Here is a 19403-nt window from a genome sequence, read left to right on the forward strand (position 1 = left end):
TTCAGCATATGCTAGCCCCTTATTCTAGAAAACCTTCACTGGCTCATGGCCCACCTGGCTAACTTCTTACCTCTCCAACTCTGCTCAGGTAATACCACCCCTGGGAAGTCTTCTCTGATGCTTTAAATTAGGTGTTTCTCTTTATGCCTCCATGGCACCAACTGCTTATTTCTTTCATAGCATTTTATTGTCATTGTTGCTTTACTCATCTGTCTCCCCAGTTAGACTATAAGCTGTGGCAAGCACAATGCAATATTTATTTTTCTTGGAGCTCACAACTGATGGCAGTAAATATCCAAACTGTAGATTGAATGATTAAATATTCCATCTTTCCTTTCTCTTTTGCTTGCGTAAATAAGTTGTAGTTGGATGGGTTCTTCTACATTTAGTTTTCTCTGCTTCAAATTCCTCAAGGAGAGTGCTGAAAGGAACCTAAGTATTATTCCTATAAATAACTTTATTTATAGGAATATTTATAGGAATGTTGATTGTGGGATCTGTAATAAATTGTTTGTATTTTTAGGACAAAATAACTGCAGTGAGTTTTCCATTTTAATTGAACAACTTAGGGACCAGTTGGGTTACCTATCCAAACCTTAAGACATTTGACCATATTATTCAACATATTGCATATTCCTACGCATTGTCTTCAGATAGTGATTTGGATTATCTATATGAGTGCTGATAGTTAGGTTTCAACTATCAAGTGTCCTGGCCAAGTGGGCTTCCAATGAATCCAATTATGCCGTCGGTTTAAAAGACATATGTGTATGTAAAAGTCATTAATAGAGATTGGAGGGATGATAAACATCTTCAAAAGACCATGTAGGCTTGTTTCACTGGCATCTTGGGTTCATACAACTCTTAGAATAGAAATACAGGGAAACTCTCACTGTGGTAGGCTAATTTGAGGGAAGACCAGTATAAACTATGATAAGTCAGAATTATAGAATATTGGACTTACTGTATAGAAAATATTTACACAAGCAGGGACCGATACTCTGTATCAAGACCTCATAATAGGGTCTGCTTTAATGAATAGGCTAGGATTCTTTGTAATCAGTTCATTAATCTTCAGAAACAGTGGTTACTGGAGTGTTTGAAAGCAGCTTTGTTTTCTTAAGATTAATCACCCCCTGCAAAGCTTATTTAATTAGATTTGTAAACTTTTTCTTTCACTAAAGGAAAAGTTAAGCCAATTTCCCATCTTGGAATTATCAAATATTTCAAGGAGACGAGGTCCAAATTTAACTAGATTTTCCTGGAATAATTTAATAAATATATGAGTTAAGTGATAATAATGATGATTCCTATTGTTCTGCTTTTGTAAAACTTAACTGACATTTATAATCTTTCCTCTAGCTCCCTTGAAAATAAAATGAAGGAATAAAAAATTTAAAAAGAAAAAAAGAATTCTACTCCATTGTGAGAATGATAGCATTTCCATTGATGATGAAGGAATATTAGGCTCTTCAAAGTAAAGAACAAAGTAATTATTTTGATTTGGTTGCAGGTCCAGAGAATGGGCCTTGCAGAAACTGCAAGAAAGCTTGGGAAAATTTACCAGTCTACTTACTTGCACCCAGGCAGGGCACTCCTATGCTATCATAGAGTCAGTCTTACTCAAAACTCAGTACAGCCCTAACCCCACACTTACACATTTCAGTGAGGCATTTCAGTTACCTCCTTAGACAAAGGAGATCAAGGAATGGGAAGGAATGGAGTGACAGGAATTTGTATTTTGCACCAGGCATAAGACAATATGGGGTATGGAATCCTAAGAATAGAAAATGGTAAATAGTAAGAAAAATGGTAACGTTTGCCATGCAAATGGATCTTTCCATTGCCATCACTTCTTTTCTGGCACTTCCTATTTATTTATGCCCCACATCATTACATGAGAGATTTGAAATGACTTTAATAACTGACATAAAACAGAAAACAAATATTTTACTCTGCCCACTCTCCCTCTAGATTCAAGCTGTGGAGTTGTTGTTTACAGCACACTGACCAAGTAATTTCTGCCAATGGAACTAATCATTCACTGGTTTTATGATTAACACAATGACATGCATAAAAAACCCTTGCTTTGTTTCTCTTATGTAGGTAATGTTAGTCCAGAAAAAGACAGCTTTCTTTCCTTCCTCCAAATATCAAAATCAGTTTTCGCCACATAAATAGGGCCTAACTGGTCCATCTGTCAACCATATTTAAAAGACATTCAAGCAAGAGTCTACAGCTTCTCTTGGAAGCCTATTCCTTGTGGTTGCTGAAAGGATAGTGTGAAAACTTTTTATTGTTTCAGATGGGACCTCCCAAGCCTGACTAGGAAGTTTTACGCCTGAGTGCTTAAAATGCTCCAAGAAAAACACAGTTCAAACCACCACGTTCTGCTTGCTTTCAGGTTCAAACCCTATAAAACCACCACATATTGTATGGTTTCCACCCTAAACCATAAGTTGGCATGAGATCCCACTAGATGCTCTGCTCAGGTCTAATTGAAATGTTTACCAACCTTGACAACATTTTTGGCTCACTTGTCACTAACTTGGAATGCAGGTGAAACAAGCTGAGTTCTCAAAAATAATTTCTTCATTTGGATCCTTTTACTTGACTCCCTGACCCCCAACTTAAATCAGGTTGCAGACATGGAGACATTGCATTGTCCCGAGTCAATGATTGTTACTACCTCTGGGGCATTCTCCTAAGGTTTGCCTTGACTTGAATCTTTCTAACTCTTTTTTTCCCTTCAAAACACCTCTTCTGTGTATTTTCCCCTCATACTGCACACTCTGAGGCTAAAAGATAAATCAGTTTTTGCAAACTGATTTATCATTAACTGGTGTTAATGGGTTTAAAAATTCTTAGGGAATACATAGGTACTAGATTGTAAGTTCCTTGTAGGGAGGCATGGTCTCCTGATAACCATTTAGAGTTGCCGGATCAAATACAAGATTTTTATTTGCTAAATCTGGCAAACTTATGACCATTGGATGTCCATCTTCTAGAAACCCTCCCACAGCAGCTGCTCAGTAAATAATGGTTAGCTGAAGGACTAAAGGAAAGTAGTGGGGGTATATCTTGGTGTCTTGATTCTCTCTAAATTATATCACGTAAGGAGTTGGCTTACCCTGTAGGCCCGGACCTATTTCATATGATCTCCGGCCTCTGAGTTTTTGGCAAAGACTGGGGTAGGCACAGCCCTTGACTTTCTTCATTCCACCTTTTTTGTGTGGCCATTGTTCTAGAAGGGCATCCTTGTTCCTTTAAGGAGCCAGTAGGATAAAAAGGGTGAGGGAGAGCGCACCTGCTATTAGGTGATAGTTCACTAAGGGAAGAGAATGCTGGCAATTGGGTGGGGAGGCCTTGAGAGAATGGAGAAACTAACTGATGGCTTCCTGCTGTCATTCTTTCCCTACCAGAAGTGGGAGATCCCTCGACAACCATAAATATATGAATAGGAACCTCCTGGGAGTCCATGGGTGCTGGGAGAGGAAGTAATAATAGCAGTTTGGGTTGACTAGAATCTTTTATAAGTAGTCCTAACGTCCCAACGTCATCATCATGAGAATACTTAAGACCTTCGAGGAAGGGGGAAAAACTGTTTCAACATGTTTATTTTATCATTCTGTTAAATTATCAATTACTTTTATTATTGAAACTGCTGTAAAATCATAAGGGTGCTTTTATTTTAAGAGCTAAGAGCCATTGAACATAAATGCCATGTTGACTTTGTCTTCATTTATTGCATGTACTGTTTTCTTCAGAAAGTTTCCAGAACTTTCCCAGTGCTGTGTTGTGCTTCTCCTTGGTATTGGATAGTTAATATCTCTCCTAAAAATGTGTCTTGGAAAGTTAAGAAATTGGTGAGAAAAGTGCTTACACTTCAGGGATTTCTGGAATACATAATATGTTTGCATGTTGTCTGTTTATTTAGAACTGTGAGTGAAGTTTATGGTAGAACTATTTTCTTGTATGGCTGCTCCTGAAAGACAAGGGAAATACTTTAATCTTAAGACAAATCAACTCTGAGCCAGACTGAGCTCAGAATTCACATTCCCACCTGCACACTTCCTCAAATTCTGTTTTGTGAGTGGATTATCTCTGATGCTTGATTGTCTGATTTCTAGAATCTACTTCTGGCTTCAGGCACATTGACAGAGGAAAGCTATGTGCTGTCTGTCTGTCTACTAAATTCTGTTCTAACAAAACAAGGTCAAAATATCTTAAACTCCCATTCAGGAAAAGTACTCTCAAAGGTGTAGAATTTTGGTTTTCTATACTCGGTGGTTAAAAAAATGTGTGTTTTCGAGTCAGCTCTATCCGGAATGGAATCCTGGATCTGTCTCTTTAGTAGCTTGAATCAAGTTGCTTTAGTCTTCTAAACTTTAGTTTCCTAGTATATAAAGGAGAGATAATTATAGTAACCTACTGCATAGGGTTGTGAGAATTAAATGACCTACTACACAGAGAGTCTAGCTCATACATAGTAAGTGCTCAACAAATGACAGCCATTGTTGTTCAAAGTCTGAAACAGAAGATTTTCCTTTCAAACAGAATCTTAGAATGTTTTCTGTTCAACAAACACGCCTGTGTGGCTCGGATTGTGCTTATGGGCCATGATGGAAATTGTAATGTCCTTGCACCTGGCTGGCCACATTCCTGGCCCCTCCCCTGAATGTCCAGCTTCTGGTTTAACTGGAAGTTGGAAGGCAGGGCCAGGACACTCTTGCACCCTCTGACAGCCAAGACTAGAGCCTGGCGGGAAGGTGGGTGAGGTCTCCCTGATGCCAACTCAAATTGCCTCTGACACTCCCAGCTGCTCCTCCTACCGAACTTTCTGGGGATTGTTTTGGGGACAGTGCCTTCCCAGTATTGTCTGGGGCTCTGCTGGGTTTCTGGTCCTGCCTCCAAACTTCCAGTGCTGTTCTGGCTCAACCAGAAGTTCAGGTGTGGGGTGGCCTGGTGGTGTGTTTTGGTGTGGGAGAGTGGGTGGGGTGAGGCAGAAAACACTTGAGCAATACATGTAGAGGCCCTGGTGAAGTTTTTTTGTTTTGTTTTTGTAAGTGGAATTTTACTTCATGCCATTTATCCTTTTTACATGCTTTGAGCTTTCAAAGGGTTTCATCTCATCAGGAGTATAAAGGCCACTATAGATGAGCTATGAAAAAAGAAGATTAGAGGAAGACAGAAGAAGTTGAGATGGGTTCCTCCCTTCAACAGGTGTTCCCCTAAAACCTCTCCAACATTCTCTTTCCTCCAAGCATTTTTTTTTTTTTCCTTTTAGTCTTTCTAGATGTCCATTTATTTCTGGCCATCCACAGAAATAAAAGCTGAAGTTAAAAGGTGGAGGGAGCCTGAAACAACTTGTTTTTTTCATCTTTGTTCATCTTTTCAATCCTATCATCTTCATTTTTTTTCCCCCTTAGAGCATAGGAAAAGGGAAGTTTTAAATTAAGACTCAAAACATAGAAAAAAATAACTTGAGAAGAAAATAAAACAGGGAAGCCAGGCTAGTAAAGTAAGGAAGATGGAGAGGAGGAGGAGGAAGGGTGAGCCCCTCAATCCCAAATTAGTAGGAAATGGTCCCTAGTTAATATGGAGCAGGCAAGGCCTCTTGTCTTACTTAACCTTCAGAAAGGAATTTACTGAAATTTGATAAAATTGGAAACGAAAGTCTGACGGGGGGAAATCCTCCCACAAGACTAGCAGTGATACTGAACAATTCAAAACGTTAAGAAAATCTTGGCCATGTGCCTGCAGATGACCCATCCAGATACACCAAATGGATTTAGAATTATCTCTTGATATTGGAAATACATATAAATGTTTTTGGTGATAGCTGTGATGTACTTTATATATAAGGTAAGAATTACAACCCTAGTCTTGCTATATAGGCTTTATTTTTTATTGAGCATAAATTTAGTTCACATTTACTTATTTAATTTTTAGCGTATTGGAAACATCCTCCAATTCTCTCAGAGTCAGAACAAAATAAAAAGATGATTCCTCTATTTATGGAAGCTGTAAATTAAAGAGTTAGACCTCCCAAATACGAAAAAGTCAACTAACTGAAATCATGATGATGATGGGGGAAATAAAAACGGGTTGATAAACAAGGTATAAACTTTCAGCTATAGGTCTGAGGATGTAATGTATAACATGGGGACTATAGTTGATAACACTGTCTTGTATCACTGAAATTTGCTAAGAGAGTAGAACTTAAATGCCATAAAAAAAAAAAGATGATAAATACATGAGGTGATGGATATGCTAATTATTATAACTAGATGGGGGAATTCTTTTACAATGTATACATATATTGAATCATCACAATGTACACTTTAAACATCTCACAATTTTAGTTGTCAATTATACCTTAGTAAATCTGGGGAAAAAATATTAAGAAGAGCAAATGTTTTCCTTTCATAGGATTATATTATTTACATAGATTTGTATAATAAACTTTTTTTTTGAAGAATTTTTTTCCCCAGGTTTATTTTATTAATGCTGTCTGAACTGGGATTTTTTTGTAAATATATTACAATTTTATTTTCACAAAAGTATCGTCAATTGAATACATGATTTAGTGTAGTATCAAGTTGGATAGTTTTTTGAGTAAGAAGTGGAATATTGGGCCATCCTCTTAGGCAACAGCAAGTGAAAGAAAGATATTTTTTTTCTCATTATTTTTTCACCTTTTTTTTTTAAAGTTAAATTTAGTGGGGTGATAATGGTTAGTAAAATTACATAGGTTTCAACTGTACAATTCTGTAATACATCATCTACATATCACATTGTGTGCTCACCACCCAGAGTCAGTTCTCTTTCCATCACCATATATTTAACCATATAATAAACTTTCTAAATGCTTTTGCAATGGTAAAAGACTCAGAGGGCCACTCCACCAGGGAGGGGTCACATTTATCTTTTCTGCCTCCTGTGCTAGTACAGTGCTGGGCACAGGTGGGTGTTTTTCATTCTAAGCCAAACTGTGATGGAGAGTAGTGAATGGGATATTCTAAGGAAAAGTTACTCATTTGTTTGCTTATTTTCGTATAATAATTGTCTTGGTGGTAATCTAGCTGAGAAACCTACTCCCTGAGTATTCTAATTAACAAAAAAAAAACCACCCTTTGGTTGGGTGCTTTATTACATGTCAGGACTTTAAATACAATACACTGGGTACTCAGTATCCTTATAGGTGACTTCACTTAACACTTGCTCAGCCCAGTGATGTGGGGATCCTGACTTGTACACAGCATCTCACTCATTGCCAGGGCTCAGTACATCTTAAACAATAGCAGCAGCAGCTGTGAGAGGAATCCAAGGACCAATTTGTTGGGATAAAGCAAAACAGGGCTTTGCCATATGGGAGATATATCTCAGATGGGTTTATTAGATGTAGGATGATTTTTCTTGTAGCCTAAGGGCTTTCTGGAGGGAATCTGAAATCTTTTCACTATGTGCACATCATTGCCAGATGTGGATACAGTGAAATAAAACTTACCCTGTGTGTGCGTGCACGTGCACATGTGCATGTGTAAAAGTGGCAAATTTTGACTCATAGCCCTAGTTTCAGTTTATCTGACTCTCACTTTCTTATGCAAAAATTTCTTCACGCACCTTCGCACTGTGCAGCAGGATTTTCTCCTCATCCCCGTCTGAATTTATTATGGGTCATATCATGTTCACCAAGATGTAAAACCAGAGGCAGTAAAATAATGATAAAACACGGTTATTTCATAGAGGACCCTGTTAGTCTTGTACTTTCATAGTAGTATGTAACGGAGAGCTCCACCCAAACTTAAAAATTCACAATGCTTATTGATACCATTAATCAGAATTTGCCATGTGAACAGCTCAGGGATCTGTTATATGAAGCTGTCATGTGGTTGCAATCATACCTTTTTAACTGCCATCAGGGGTAACTGTCAGCAACACCATATCTTCTCTCCAGTCTATTATGGCTTCAGGTCCCCAGGGTTCCATCCTGAGTCCAGGGCAATTTGTACGATACGCTAATGACCTGCTGATTGTCTGCACAAAAGCGAAATCGTACGCTGTTCAGGCAACACAGTGATTCCACGCAAAAGTAAAGAACTGTCTGGTGTCAAAATAGTACCATGCTCTAACTTTGATACATGTTTTTTAACTGACTACGAGGTACTATGTGGTGCTAAAGCATGTGGCAGAAATAATGTTTATTCAAATAACTAACAAGTTGGCAGCAGGGAAATTTCGGGAGTGTGTGTGTGTGTGTGTGTGTGTGTGTGTGTGTAAAGGATACTGTTCAGATAGCTGTTTCTTTTCAGATTTTTGGTTCTCATTTTGAAAGGTATAGAAACTACAAATATCTTTGTTTCAGTTGGATATTTTACTCAGTTGGTGATTATTAAGATACACTTTAGGGTGGCCGGATGGCTCAGTTGATTAGAGCACAAGCTCTCAACAACAAGGTTGCCAGTTTAATTCCCGCATGGGATGGTGGGCTGCGCCCCCTGCAACTAAAGATTGAAAACAGCAACAGGACTTGGAGCTGAGCTACGCCCTTAACGAGAATGAAGGACAGTGACTTGACTTGTAGCTGATGGGTCCTGGGAAAAACATGCTATTACCCATATATATATATATATATATATATATATATATATATATATATATATATATAAATTTTATTGGGCAATATTGGGTAACAGCATATATATATATATATATATATATATATATATATATATACACTTTAAATAATATGTAACCAAAGGGTTTTCTTACCAGGTAGTGAAAATGTGTGGCGAGTACTATATCGATCTATCTACCTATTTACCTATTGGCCTACCTCTATGGTCTACTTCATTGAGTAGGTTTAGGGCTGTAGGGGGGCAGGTGAAGCCATCTCAATATTCCATGTGGTTGTGACAACCCTACAGTATCTGACCCTCTACACCTGAGGACACAGAAAAGAACCTGGGTCAACCCTGGAAAACCATCTAAACTCCTACCCTGCTTCTCTTTTTCCCTGTCCCTGTGCTCTACCAGCTCTGCAGTCTGTCTCGTGTGTGTGTGTGTGTGTGTGTGTGTGTGTGTGTGTGTCTGATGGGCTGGTTCTTCCCTAGGGGACTTGTCACCAAGTCATTATCTGTGTAGTGATGGAGGAGAATTCCTGCTGAGACTCTGACCCGGATTCCAAAGCTTTAGTACAAGACTTGGCTTGTTTGCCTGTTTATTCATTCATTTGTTTATTCTTTCATTCATTGGATGGCTATTTTAAACCTGGTTTATATACTAGGCACTATGCTAACCACCGAGATGATAATGAATAAGGTTTGGCCTCCACCCTCAAGACCCCTAGCAGTCCTGTAGGAGCAAGTGATGGTCAATTGGTAATTATCAAATACTTAACAGACTGTCAAGGGTTGCTTGCCAGCTCAGTCCTGAAAGGATTCAAAGAGAATGTGAGTGGCAATATATTGGTAAAATGAAGTCTCCTCCAAGACTGTAAGGTTGTTTTAGGGCAAGAATTGACCCTTGTTCTTGGAATTACTTATAGCTCTTAACATAGGAAGCACATAGAGTATATGTTCAATAAAATGCTAGTGAATTTTTCGGTCTTAGAAGCTATAGCAATGGAATGTGAACTGCAGTGTAGGGGCTTTGGGTTCAGCTCTGGGTTCGGCTTCTACTGATATAGCTCCACTTAGTAACCAAGGATAGCACGTCACCCCACTACCCCCCTTCAAATGTATTTGTCCATTTCAGAACATATGTGTTTAGCACCTATGACATGCCAGCACGTGTGCTTGGTGTTGTGGATTTAAGACTGAATAAGCTAGAAACAGGGTCTTTCCTCCTGCAGCTCACAGTAGAGGGGGTGTGGCAGTGACCACATCCAGAGGATTCCAAAAATGTGTGTTAAGTTTTGTGAGGGAGAAGTGCTATTGTTGCGTAGACTGCCTCAGGGCATGGGTTAGGAGGTCAGAGAGAAGAGTGCTCCAGGCCAGAGGGACAATGTGCAAAGACCTGGAGAGGAGAATGAGCCTAGTGCATTCCAGAGGCTTAAATATATTCACAGCCATTGAATTGTCACCTGCAATGGGAGGAGCTTGAGAGGAGGCTGGGGAGGTGAGCAGGGCCAGATCCTGAAGGACCTTGTAAGGAATGCTAAGTAGTTTGAACTCCATTGAAGATCAAAGGGAATTTATTGAAGGGATTCGAGCAGGGGAGTGCCACAATGAAACTTGCATGAAGGGGGATGGAGAAGGTGAGAGCTATACCAGTTAGGGAGACTTTTGTATTAATCCAGGTGGAAGGTGGGCCCCTAATCAGTATGGTATTGTGGAAAATGCATAAGCTTGAGAATCCAGTAAGACTTAGCTCTAAAACTTATTCTCTATGTGACTTTTAGCATGTAGCTATTTTGTGTAACTCCTGACCCTTTCTTCTGCAAAATGGAGAAACTGTGTCTATCTGATATCAAACTTATAATACTGTAAGAAGCTCCCAGGTATTATATGACACATACTTAAATGATAGTCCCTTCCTGTTGCTATCAGTAATATTCTTTCCTACCCACTTGTATTTCTCCTCCTTTAATATGCAGCTTTATGCTTTTAAATAAGGTCTTTTGGTCCTTTTTATTCCTGGACGTTTGTGTGGCAAAGTAGCTTTCTTTCCCCTCCCTGCTGCCTTTGTGACTACTACAGTTCTCCCAGAATGTTCTGGGCTATTATTACAAGGTTACCTCTGAAGAAGTTGGTTCTGTGGAGCACTATTCCAGTCTGGGCAATGTTATATCCAATGAAACCCAAGCTCGGGAAAGATGAAAATCTTTGCTCCCTTCCCTTTTGGAAGTTTCTGGTAACTGCATTCTCTTCTTCCCGCCCTTGGAATGCAGCATTGGTGTTATCTTTGGCTGTCCTCAGGGCTGCTTCTTAAGCACTTGTGGAGAGAGAACAGTTGCATTTTTTTTTTCGTTTTTTTTTTCCCCCCAGACTAGATCTTATTTTCACTCTGAGAATATTCCAAAATCCTGTCATATTTTCCTTTCTGACATCTCTAAAACTCATCTTTTCCCATTGGTTTCCAAGAGCTAAAATCCTTTCCCCTATTTTGGCCCTCTTTTTCCTTCTACTCCTTATAAATAAATATGTCCACTGTGGTCTCTATTCTTGAGTTCTGTCTCTGTTAAAGCAATCTTTTTGGTGCCTTCATTACACCATCCTTTTAAAATGTCTTCACCGATTTCTCTCATCTGCATTAAATCTGGACTTTAGGGACCTTCACTGCTTTTCATTGCCTGATTAGTTTTTCCCCTGCTGATTTCCTATATTTCTTCTTAATTTCTTAATACCTGACCTCCTTATATATATACTTTTAATTTTCCTTCATTTACTTTTTGTTTTCCTAGGCAGTTTTCAAGCTGTTTTCGCCCCAGCCAAGAACATTTTCTTTCCTTTTTATATACCAAATCTAGCCTCAAACAAGTTGTATCCTGAAACCCCTCTCTTATTTCTCTCATAGCTCTCTTCCTCCTGTTTGCTAATGTCTCCCTCTTCGTGGTCGTTTCTTTACCAAGTGATGCTATGGCTATGTGATAGAACGTATGTATGTGCTCTTTAGGTATGAGCAGATCTATCATTTATTAAGGAAGCTCTATGGTATTAGTTGATTTAAGTCCATTCTCTTGCCTCCACTTGTCACTGCCTTGGTTTGGGGTTGACAATTGCAATTATTTCCCATTTGGTCTCACTGTCTCAGTATCTCTTCCAGCTATTTCAAACTTCACATCGTTCTCAGAAATGTCTTTCTGAGCCGGTGCCTTTCTCTTCTTAAACAAAACAAAATAACAAAGCTTCTGTTTTACCTGGCCTGTAGGATAAGACTTACCTTCCTCAGTGCAACAAGAATCTTCATACCAGGGCCCTTCCTCACCATTCCAGACTTACCTTGTCACTTGTTTTTACCCCCATCCTAAATTCCAGTTACAAAGAACTGCTCAAGGAGGCATTTTACTCTATACAGAGGTCGAGAGTGATCGGCTACAGGCCAAATCTAGTCTGTAGAATTCTTTGCCATTTTTTAAAAAACAAAAAATTTCATGTAAAAATCTGTTTTTCTGGTTGTTCTCAGAAAAGATGGCAATACTACACCATATATCCACTTGACAACAGAGGCTTGGATTGAATGGTGGCTGCCTCTTTAGATGAAGTGGGCTCTTCTCCAATTTGTCATGGTTTCTGCCACTCCATTCTGTATCCCCAACATTGAGGCAAAGTGTCCTTTGCCATTTATCATTGCTCTTGTACTTTGTTTGGCTTTATAATATTAAGAGAAAATTGTACCACATCTCCATTGATAGATAAAAGATAGGCAGATACTGTTTTGCATTTTAAGAAATATATGGAGCGCAGTTCACACTTTCATCTCCTGGTCCTTGTAGGTACCTGAGTTTGGATCTCTTCTTAACACTAAAACTCTGTGTTTAAGTCCTGATCCCATCACTTACTTACTGGCTGTGTGGCTTTTGGCAGGTTATGTAAGCATTTTCTCTGTCTCACTTTTCACCTCTGTAAATTAGGGGTGACAATGGTGTGTACCTCACAGAGTTTTTGTGAAGATTATATGAGACAGTCTATGTAGAGAATTTAGTAGAAGGATTGGAACACGGAAAGCATTCAGTGAATCTTAGTGACACTATTATTACTATTATTATTCTATTTTCCCCGTATCTAATGGTGGGAAGATCAGGTCCATGAGGGGAATGGTTTTACAGTCTTTTTGTGCCTATTTAATCACACCTCCCTAGCTATCAATTTTGCCACTTACTAGTTATGGGCCTGGTCAAGTTATTTAATCTCACTCTGCTTCTATTTTACTATCTGTAAAATGTTAATAACAGAATAATACTACTAATACTACTAATACTAATATCCACATCTTTGGTCATGATATATCATCGGAGATAACCATGTACTATATTTCATAGGTATCTGCCACATAACAAATAGGCAATAAATGGTGGTTATTATTGCCATCAGCTTTCCTGGCAAAATTTTGAGTCTGTTGCCTTAGGGATGTCATCTAATAATTGTGAAGACCCAGGAATTCAGGTGACCTACCTATATGTGACATGTGGTGCTCACGCATCTACATGGGCTTTTCAAAAATTGAGATGTAATTCACATACCATAAATTTCACCCTCTTAAAATGTACAATCCAGTGGTTTGTAATATATTCACCACATTTTGCAATCTTCACAACTATCTAACTCCAGAACGTTTTCATCATTCTCCAAAAGAAACCCTGTACCCATTAGCTGTCATCTCTCAAACCTACCCCCCAGCCCTCGGCAACCACTAATCTCCTTTCTGTCTCCATGGATTTGCCTGTCCTAGATAGCTCATATAAATAGAATCATATAATAGATGGCTGTACATGGGCTTTTGCCTGTGTGTTTCCCTGGAGAATAAAGCTGCACCTTTTTCCAGAAAACAAATTCCAACTGGGAAGATGAAGGAAGCCCTAAGTAGGAAGCAAGAAGAAGGAAGACTGCATGGGACAAGACTGACCTCAGAAGAAAACCAAACAAAAATGAGTTCTAGGAACCAAGTTGAGTAGCTGGGAATGTTGAGCGGCTGCAAACCATAAATATAAAACGCAAGCACACTAGGGTCCTGTGGATTTTTCTCAGCCCGGCCCTCAAAAACACTATAAGGATCTCAAATGCCCATCTGTGGATTCACCTGGAAGTTGGTTAAAAATAATGATTCTCCGTCGGCTCTTCCTCAGGCTCAGAGAATCAATATCTCCAGGGTGGGGGATTAGAATCTGCCACAAGATTCTTCCAGGCTGTGGGTATAGAAATCACTGAATTCCATGGGACATGCTTGTATGACACTGAACTGTGTTGTGTTCCATCTTCAAGGACACTACTCTGTCATGTTGATGCTCTTCTTAAGTATACATGTCTGAGCTTCCCGATAGATTGTTCACAGCGAGGCCTTACTTTTCTTTGTCCATCTCAGCCCTGGACACAGTCTTCCACAAAGTAGGGGCTCAGCACCTGTTAGAAGTTTCGTTATACAGGAACCTGGAGGGTATTGCTGGGATATTGCTAGCCACAAAGTCATGAAGGTCACCAGGGCCCAAGAGATCTTTCTCCTACATTTTAAGCATTCTTTCCTTGAGGCTCTGGTGTTTGCCTTCAGGGCTTTGACTTGTGCCCCAGTGTCCAAGCGCCTTTTGATCTTTGGGCTCCAGGGCATGTCCCCAGAGCAGTCCCTCAGGGAGATCTTCCAAGTGGCTGCAGGGTGCTGATAGGTCTAGGGCGTGACAAGGGAAGTATGAAGGAATGGTTCCTATACCTCATAGATCAGAGTCCCCCGGAGAACCTGATAACATTCCTGTGCCTCCCCAGACCCACTGAACCAGACTGTTGTCCAGGAAGGGGAAACTGCTACTCAGATACTCCCCACACACTGCTCTAGAGTTTGCAGAACATGGTCCTCCTGCCTGTTTCTGGTGCAAAGACAAAGTGTTGTACTCATGAGGATTTCCTTGGGCAGGGCTGAGGACTGGGTCTGGGAGACCTACGCTCAGTCTTGGCCCTCCCTTTTAGTTGGTTCCTGTGTGACAGTGGGTAAGCCACTCTTTTTAGTTTGTTTCTTAGTAAATTGAGGGATTTGGACCAGCGTTAGATACTTGGAACACAGACGTGATCAATATCTGTAGGTGTCTTCTCCATGGGCTCAGATGTCAGTTCTAGAGGAACCTCCTGTTCACGTGCTCTGAGGACAGAATTACAATTTCAGTCTGGAGCTGGCAGCTGTACAGTGTCATTGGAGGCAAAATTGCCGAAGCCCACTGTTTGGAGGTTTGGTAGTTGGTCAGATTAAACAAGATGCCTGGGAAGCCCCTCCCCTTTCCTTGCTCACTTGTCACCTTTTCCTTCCTCCCCTATTCCAGTAATTAAGAGATTCATGTATATGTACAAGCTCCTTTTTTAAATTGCAAATATCCCATGGGAATGTTAAAGCCACCAATTGTTAATATGCTAGTATTTGAGTAAATCTAGCAATTTGGAAGACTTTCTGTTAAAATAGTATTCTGAATTAAAGAAATTTGAGTGGGTGGATAATAGCACATGTATACTGGGTTCCTGGAGCCTGAGGAAGGGGGCAGAATGGCAGCCAATCACTGAGCTGGCTGTTTTGCCCAGTACTTTGGTGCTATAATACATCGCCCATGAGACTTTTGGCAGAAATGTCTTAAACTGGTGATACTTCATCTATACCATCTTCTCATTCTGTCTTATTTTGTTAATGACTCTAGAAATCAATCATTTTGATTGCCCAGGAACTGGATAAGGCTTGAGTCACTGTGCTTGTAACTTTTCATGGGATGTTAAACCCAAGTTTATCCCCAAATACAATTATTTATTCAGCTCTCACTCAGGTCATAAAATCACAACTCCATTCAGGTCGGCCCTGTGCAATACTGTGAAGAAGCAGAAGCAGCTGTTCTTGAATTTTGTGGGCTCTCTTTCCTTTTTCCCCAAGTATGTCCCACCCTAGCCCACTCATTCTACATCCTTTCTGCGTGTAGATTTACTTATTTTAACTGCATCTACATTTTTCCTTTTTCTTTGGTACAGCAAAATAATGAAGGAATGGAGAACCCTTAGGCATACTTTGTATGTTCCTATAGTCTCCACTGCATTGTCTGGAAAACCACAGATTTCATTTAGATGCCAATGAATCCGTCATCGGGTTTTGTTTAAGCCGTGTATTTACCAAGATCCTCACTTGAGCCATGGCTTAACTTTTTAATCTTTGATTTATAATTTTACAGTTGCTGAGACAGAAGGAAAACCCACTCCTTTGGAGGAGCATGGCCTTTTCTTATATTACTTCCCACCGCTGCCACTGAGCTTCTTGAACCTTGACCCCTGGACACCATCATCAAGAAGACCTTATGGATGGGCCACCTACCCCTGAGAAAAGAGGAACACCAGCTGCAGTTTCTAACTAGATTGCCTTCTTCATTTCAAGTAATGGCTGCTATCAGTGTCAGATTAAAGAGAGACCAGCTGGACAACTGCTTGGAGGACTAACCTATAAGGGCACTAAAATGTCCATACTGTGCTAACACAACCATGGAAATATAAGGACAGGAAAGTAATGCCAGCACTTCTTTTAGGGATAATTCCGTATGGGACTGGAAGGAATGATTTAATAAATTCCTTAAGGGTGGAAAGTAGGGAGTAATCAGAATATAGGGGAGCATGGTGATGTTTTAATGCAGGGCTCCTCTTTACTCCTACTGGGTTATAAAAACTGGGACCCCCAGCTGGATAGTTTTTAACCAGAGAGGGAAAGCAGACTACCCTAGTGGTCCTACTGCTTGGTTTTTTCCCACGGAGAGCTCATCCTGTTTTCTAGTATAGATCCACAAGTAGTGGTTCGAAGGAGACACAAGCAGAGCCTACATTCCTCTGCTCTGAACTCTAGGACTTGGAAATGAAGAGATAGTCGTAAACTGTCTATCTTCCAGTTCCAGGATGTTAGCCCTTAGTGTGTTTTCATCCACTTGGGGGTCGGGATTAACAGAGAAGATCAAGTCAAATGGAGCTTGAACTCTTTGCCGATGGGTTGGGTGATCAGACCCTGTGTTGTGTTAACTAGATCAGTAGAGACACCAGGTGGAATTGGGAATCTTTAAAAATATTTGACGGAAAGGTGATAGTGCTCGCAGATATTGGCAGATGAAGACACCAAGGAACATTCTTGGAATCATGAAATATGGAACTGATGGTCATGTTCAATAATTCAACAAATAGTTAAGTACCTATTGGACACTATGGAATCCTAGGAGCAAGACAGACATGGTCCCTACCCTCGTGGAGCTTACATTTTGCTTTCTTTTGGATGTGAAGCACAGTGGCTGCAGCAAACCAATGGTCACAAAGATATTATCAAGCCCAGGATTCTAACTAATGGAGTAATTCCTATTGCCTTAATCATGCCTAGTGACCATGCTTTTATAAGACTTGAAAGTCTGCATTCTATAAATGCTCTGTGAACCAGTGTGGACTATTTCCCTAGCAAGCTGTGTAAAGTCCCATGGTGCCAGGGAAAGGGGTTTGGGTTAGTAGGGCTCCTACGGAGGGAGATACTAAGTGACTTGGGTCAAGAAATAAGAAGAGATAGAATTTAGGAACCAGCTATTTCTTCTGTTCTATATAGGAAAACTGCAGTGTGAGACGTGCTGGGCTGGGAACTTTGGTCTTTATTCTAATATTAACAAGCTATGTGACTGTGGGCAAGTCACATCACATTCCATGCGGAGGCTTCTCAGGTGATACCAAGACCACTTCTAGCTCTAAAAATGTTAACATCAGGCCCCAGAGTACTGGACAACTGGCCAGTTTTTAACTCTCTTGTTCCTAAGCTGTCAGATCAAGTAGACATGCAGTCGTCACTTGATTGTTATTGTTTTTGGAGGGATGTTTATCAACTTTGTGTGTTACAATGAGTCCGCCTTTCCCCTTTGGAATTGAGAAGGTTCTAGAATCATACCCTGTAGAGCCCATAAAGGCTTTATTTTCTCCTCCACTCTTTTTTCTCTCCCTGCCTTTCTCCATCTCCCTCATCACATTTCTACTAAGCATATACCATGTACTGTGTATCAGGTATGTGATAGGCCTGGAGATCCAAGGTACACCTGACATTTTCTCACACTCCAGAAACTTTTATAAGAGAGGGGACAGAACTCTCCTTCCTTTCATTTGCTGGCTTTCCTTTTGGTGAGAATCAACCATGTCTCAGAGGGTTGCTGGTGGTACACCCAGGGTAACCAGATACAGGCAGATGTCTCGTTCTGCTCGAGCAATTTTGAAATGCCTTGAGATACACCTGCAGGTAATCATGAAAAGATCTATGTCCAGATATAAGGAAGAGACAATCTTTTACTTCATGGGATGTATCTGTAGAGGAACTGTCCTCCATACAGTGATGGCTACTGTCTATCCCATCTCCTACAACCCATCTCTGCCCAGGTGGAGAGAATCTACGTGACTACATCCAAAACTTATAACAAACAGACAAACAAACAAAGCTCTCAATAAATAAACATCTTTTATGTATACTGTGCTTCATATATTCACTATGGCTGGTGTCCTCTTTAAAAAGAAAAAAAAAACACTAATCAGACAAAAAGATATTGTTATAATTCTTAACCTCATTTTGAATCCTATATAAGTGACTTCTCATCCTTGTTTTTTCCATTATTCACAATTCTATTTGATATATATCTCTAAGCGCAGAAAATATTTTATGAAAAAATAAATCTATGAAATTTCATAATCAGAATTGCTGATGCAAACTGGTTTGAGAATTTTATCCTGGGAAATAGTTTAGGGACTTCAGTGTTTGGCTTAAATGGTGGAATTAATTACTCTTGACTTTCAATTTGCTTCCTATTTGAGGTTGACTGTACTGACAGCTCCAGTTAATGCCTATACCTCTCCATAGCCAGAAGCTTTAATTTTCTCTATTGCTTTCATTTATTGCAGATGTATAGCATTACTAAGTGGATTGATTAGTGCTTCATCTCTTCTCTTTGCCCTTACTTTCCCTCTTGTAAATATACTAAAAACAGTGTAAGGTTCACAAGATCCAATGGCTGATAGGGTTTAGAAGAGAAACAAAGGGTCTTGTTACTCAAACAAATGGAAAATCAACCCTGGAATAATTGACAGCATATTCAAATACCTTAGGGCAATATTACTCCTATTAAGCAGAAGTGGTGTCAGTAAATCTATATGACTCTAAATATTGTAATGAAAAGAGAAAAAATTTTTTTTTTATGTGCTAGAGGAGCTATAGGGAACATTCTGTGGACCATCTCATATTTCCAAATATCTGGATATTGGCCATTGTGAAGACAAAAAATACAGATGATGGACTGGTCTTTCCACTTCTGATTTGCATAGTCGAATCTTGTATCTCCAGCCATTGACTGTAGGGAAATTTACGTTTGTTTTCTTTGTCCCTCTTGAGAAAAAAACAAAAATCTTATTTTTTCCAAGCAATTAAAACTCTTCTGCTTCAGTTAGGATTAAAGAATTAGGAGTTCTGTGTCCTTGTATATAATTGCATGTTTCATTTTTCTTGTTTTAATGATTGACAGAAAACTGATAAACTGAGACATCTCTGAATCAAGGTTGGATATACTCTGTTGGTGGCCCCATTGCTAATTTGTTTGGCTATTTTGCAGGATTTCTACTCTGTAATGGAAAGGTTTATTAACTATGAGGGGTGCAAAGCTTTCTGAATACTAATGAACTTATTTGCCAAAATTTAAATGTTCTTTCTTGTCAGTGAATGCCTGTCTCACTTAATAG

The 19403-nt window shown here is 39.6% G+C and overlaps 1 long non-coding RNA gene across 1 annotated transcript in view; it reads left to right on the forward strand.

Annotated features, from left to right (window-relative positions):
• The window catches only part of LOC141573200 (uncharacterized), a 37676-nt gene extending 18531 nt beyond the window's left edge, over window positions 1-19145 (forward strand). Inside the window, exon 2 of the long non-coding RNA XR_012498876.2 lies at window positions 15851-19145. This is a non-coding gene — a long non-coding RNA (uncharacterized LOC141573200). The remainder of the gene's footprint in view (window positions 1-15850) is intronic.
• Window positions 19146-19403: the final 258 nt, after the last annotated feature.

Source organism: Rhinolophus sinicus, chromosome 4 (assembly GCF_057876585.1).
Source record: "Rhinolophus sinicus isolate RSI-liver-muscle chromosome 4, RSI-T2T, whole genome shotgun sequence".
Classification (NCBI taxonomy): Eukaryota; Metazoa; Chordata; class Mammalia; order Chiroptera; family Rhinolophidae; genus Rhinolophus; species Rhinolophus sinicus.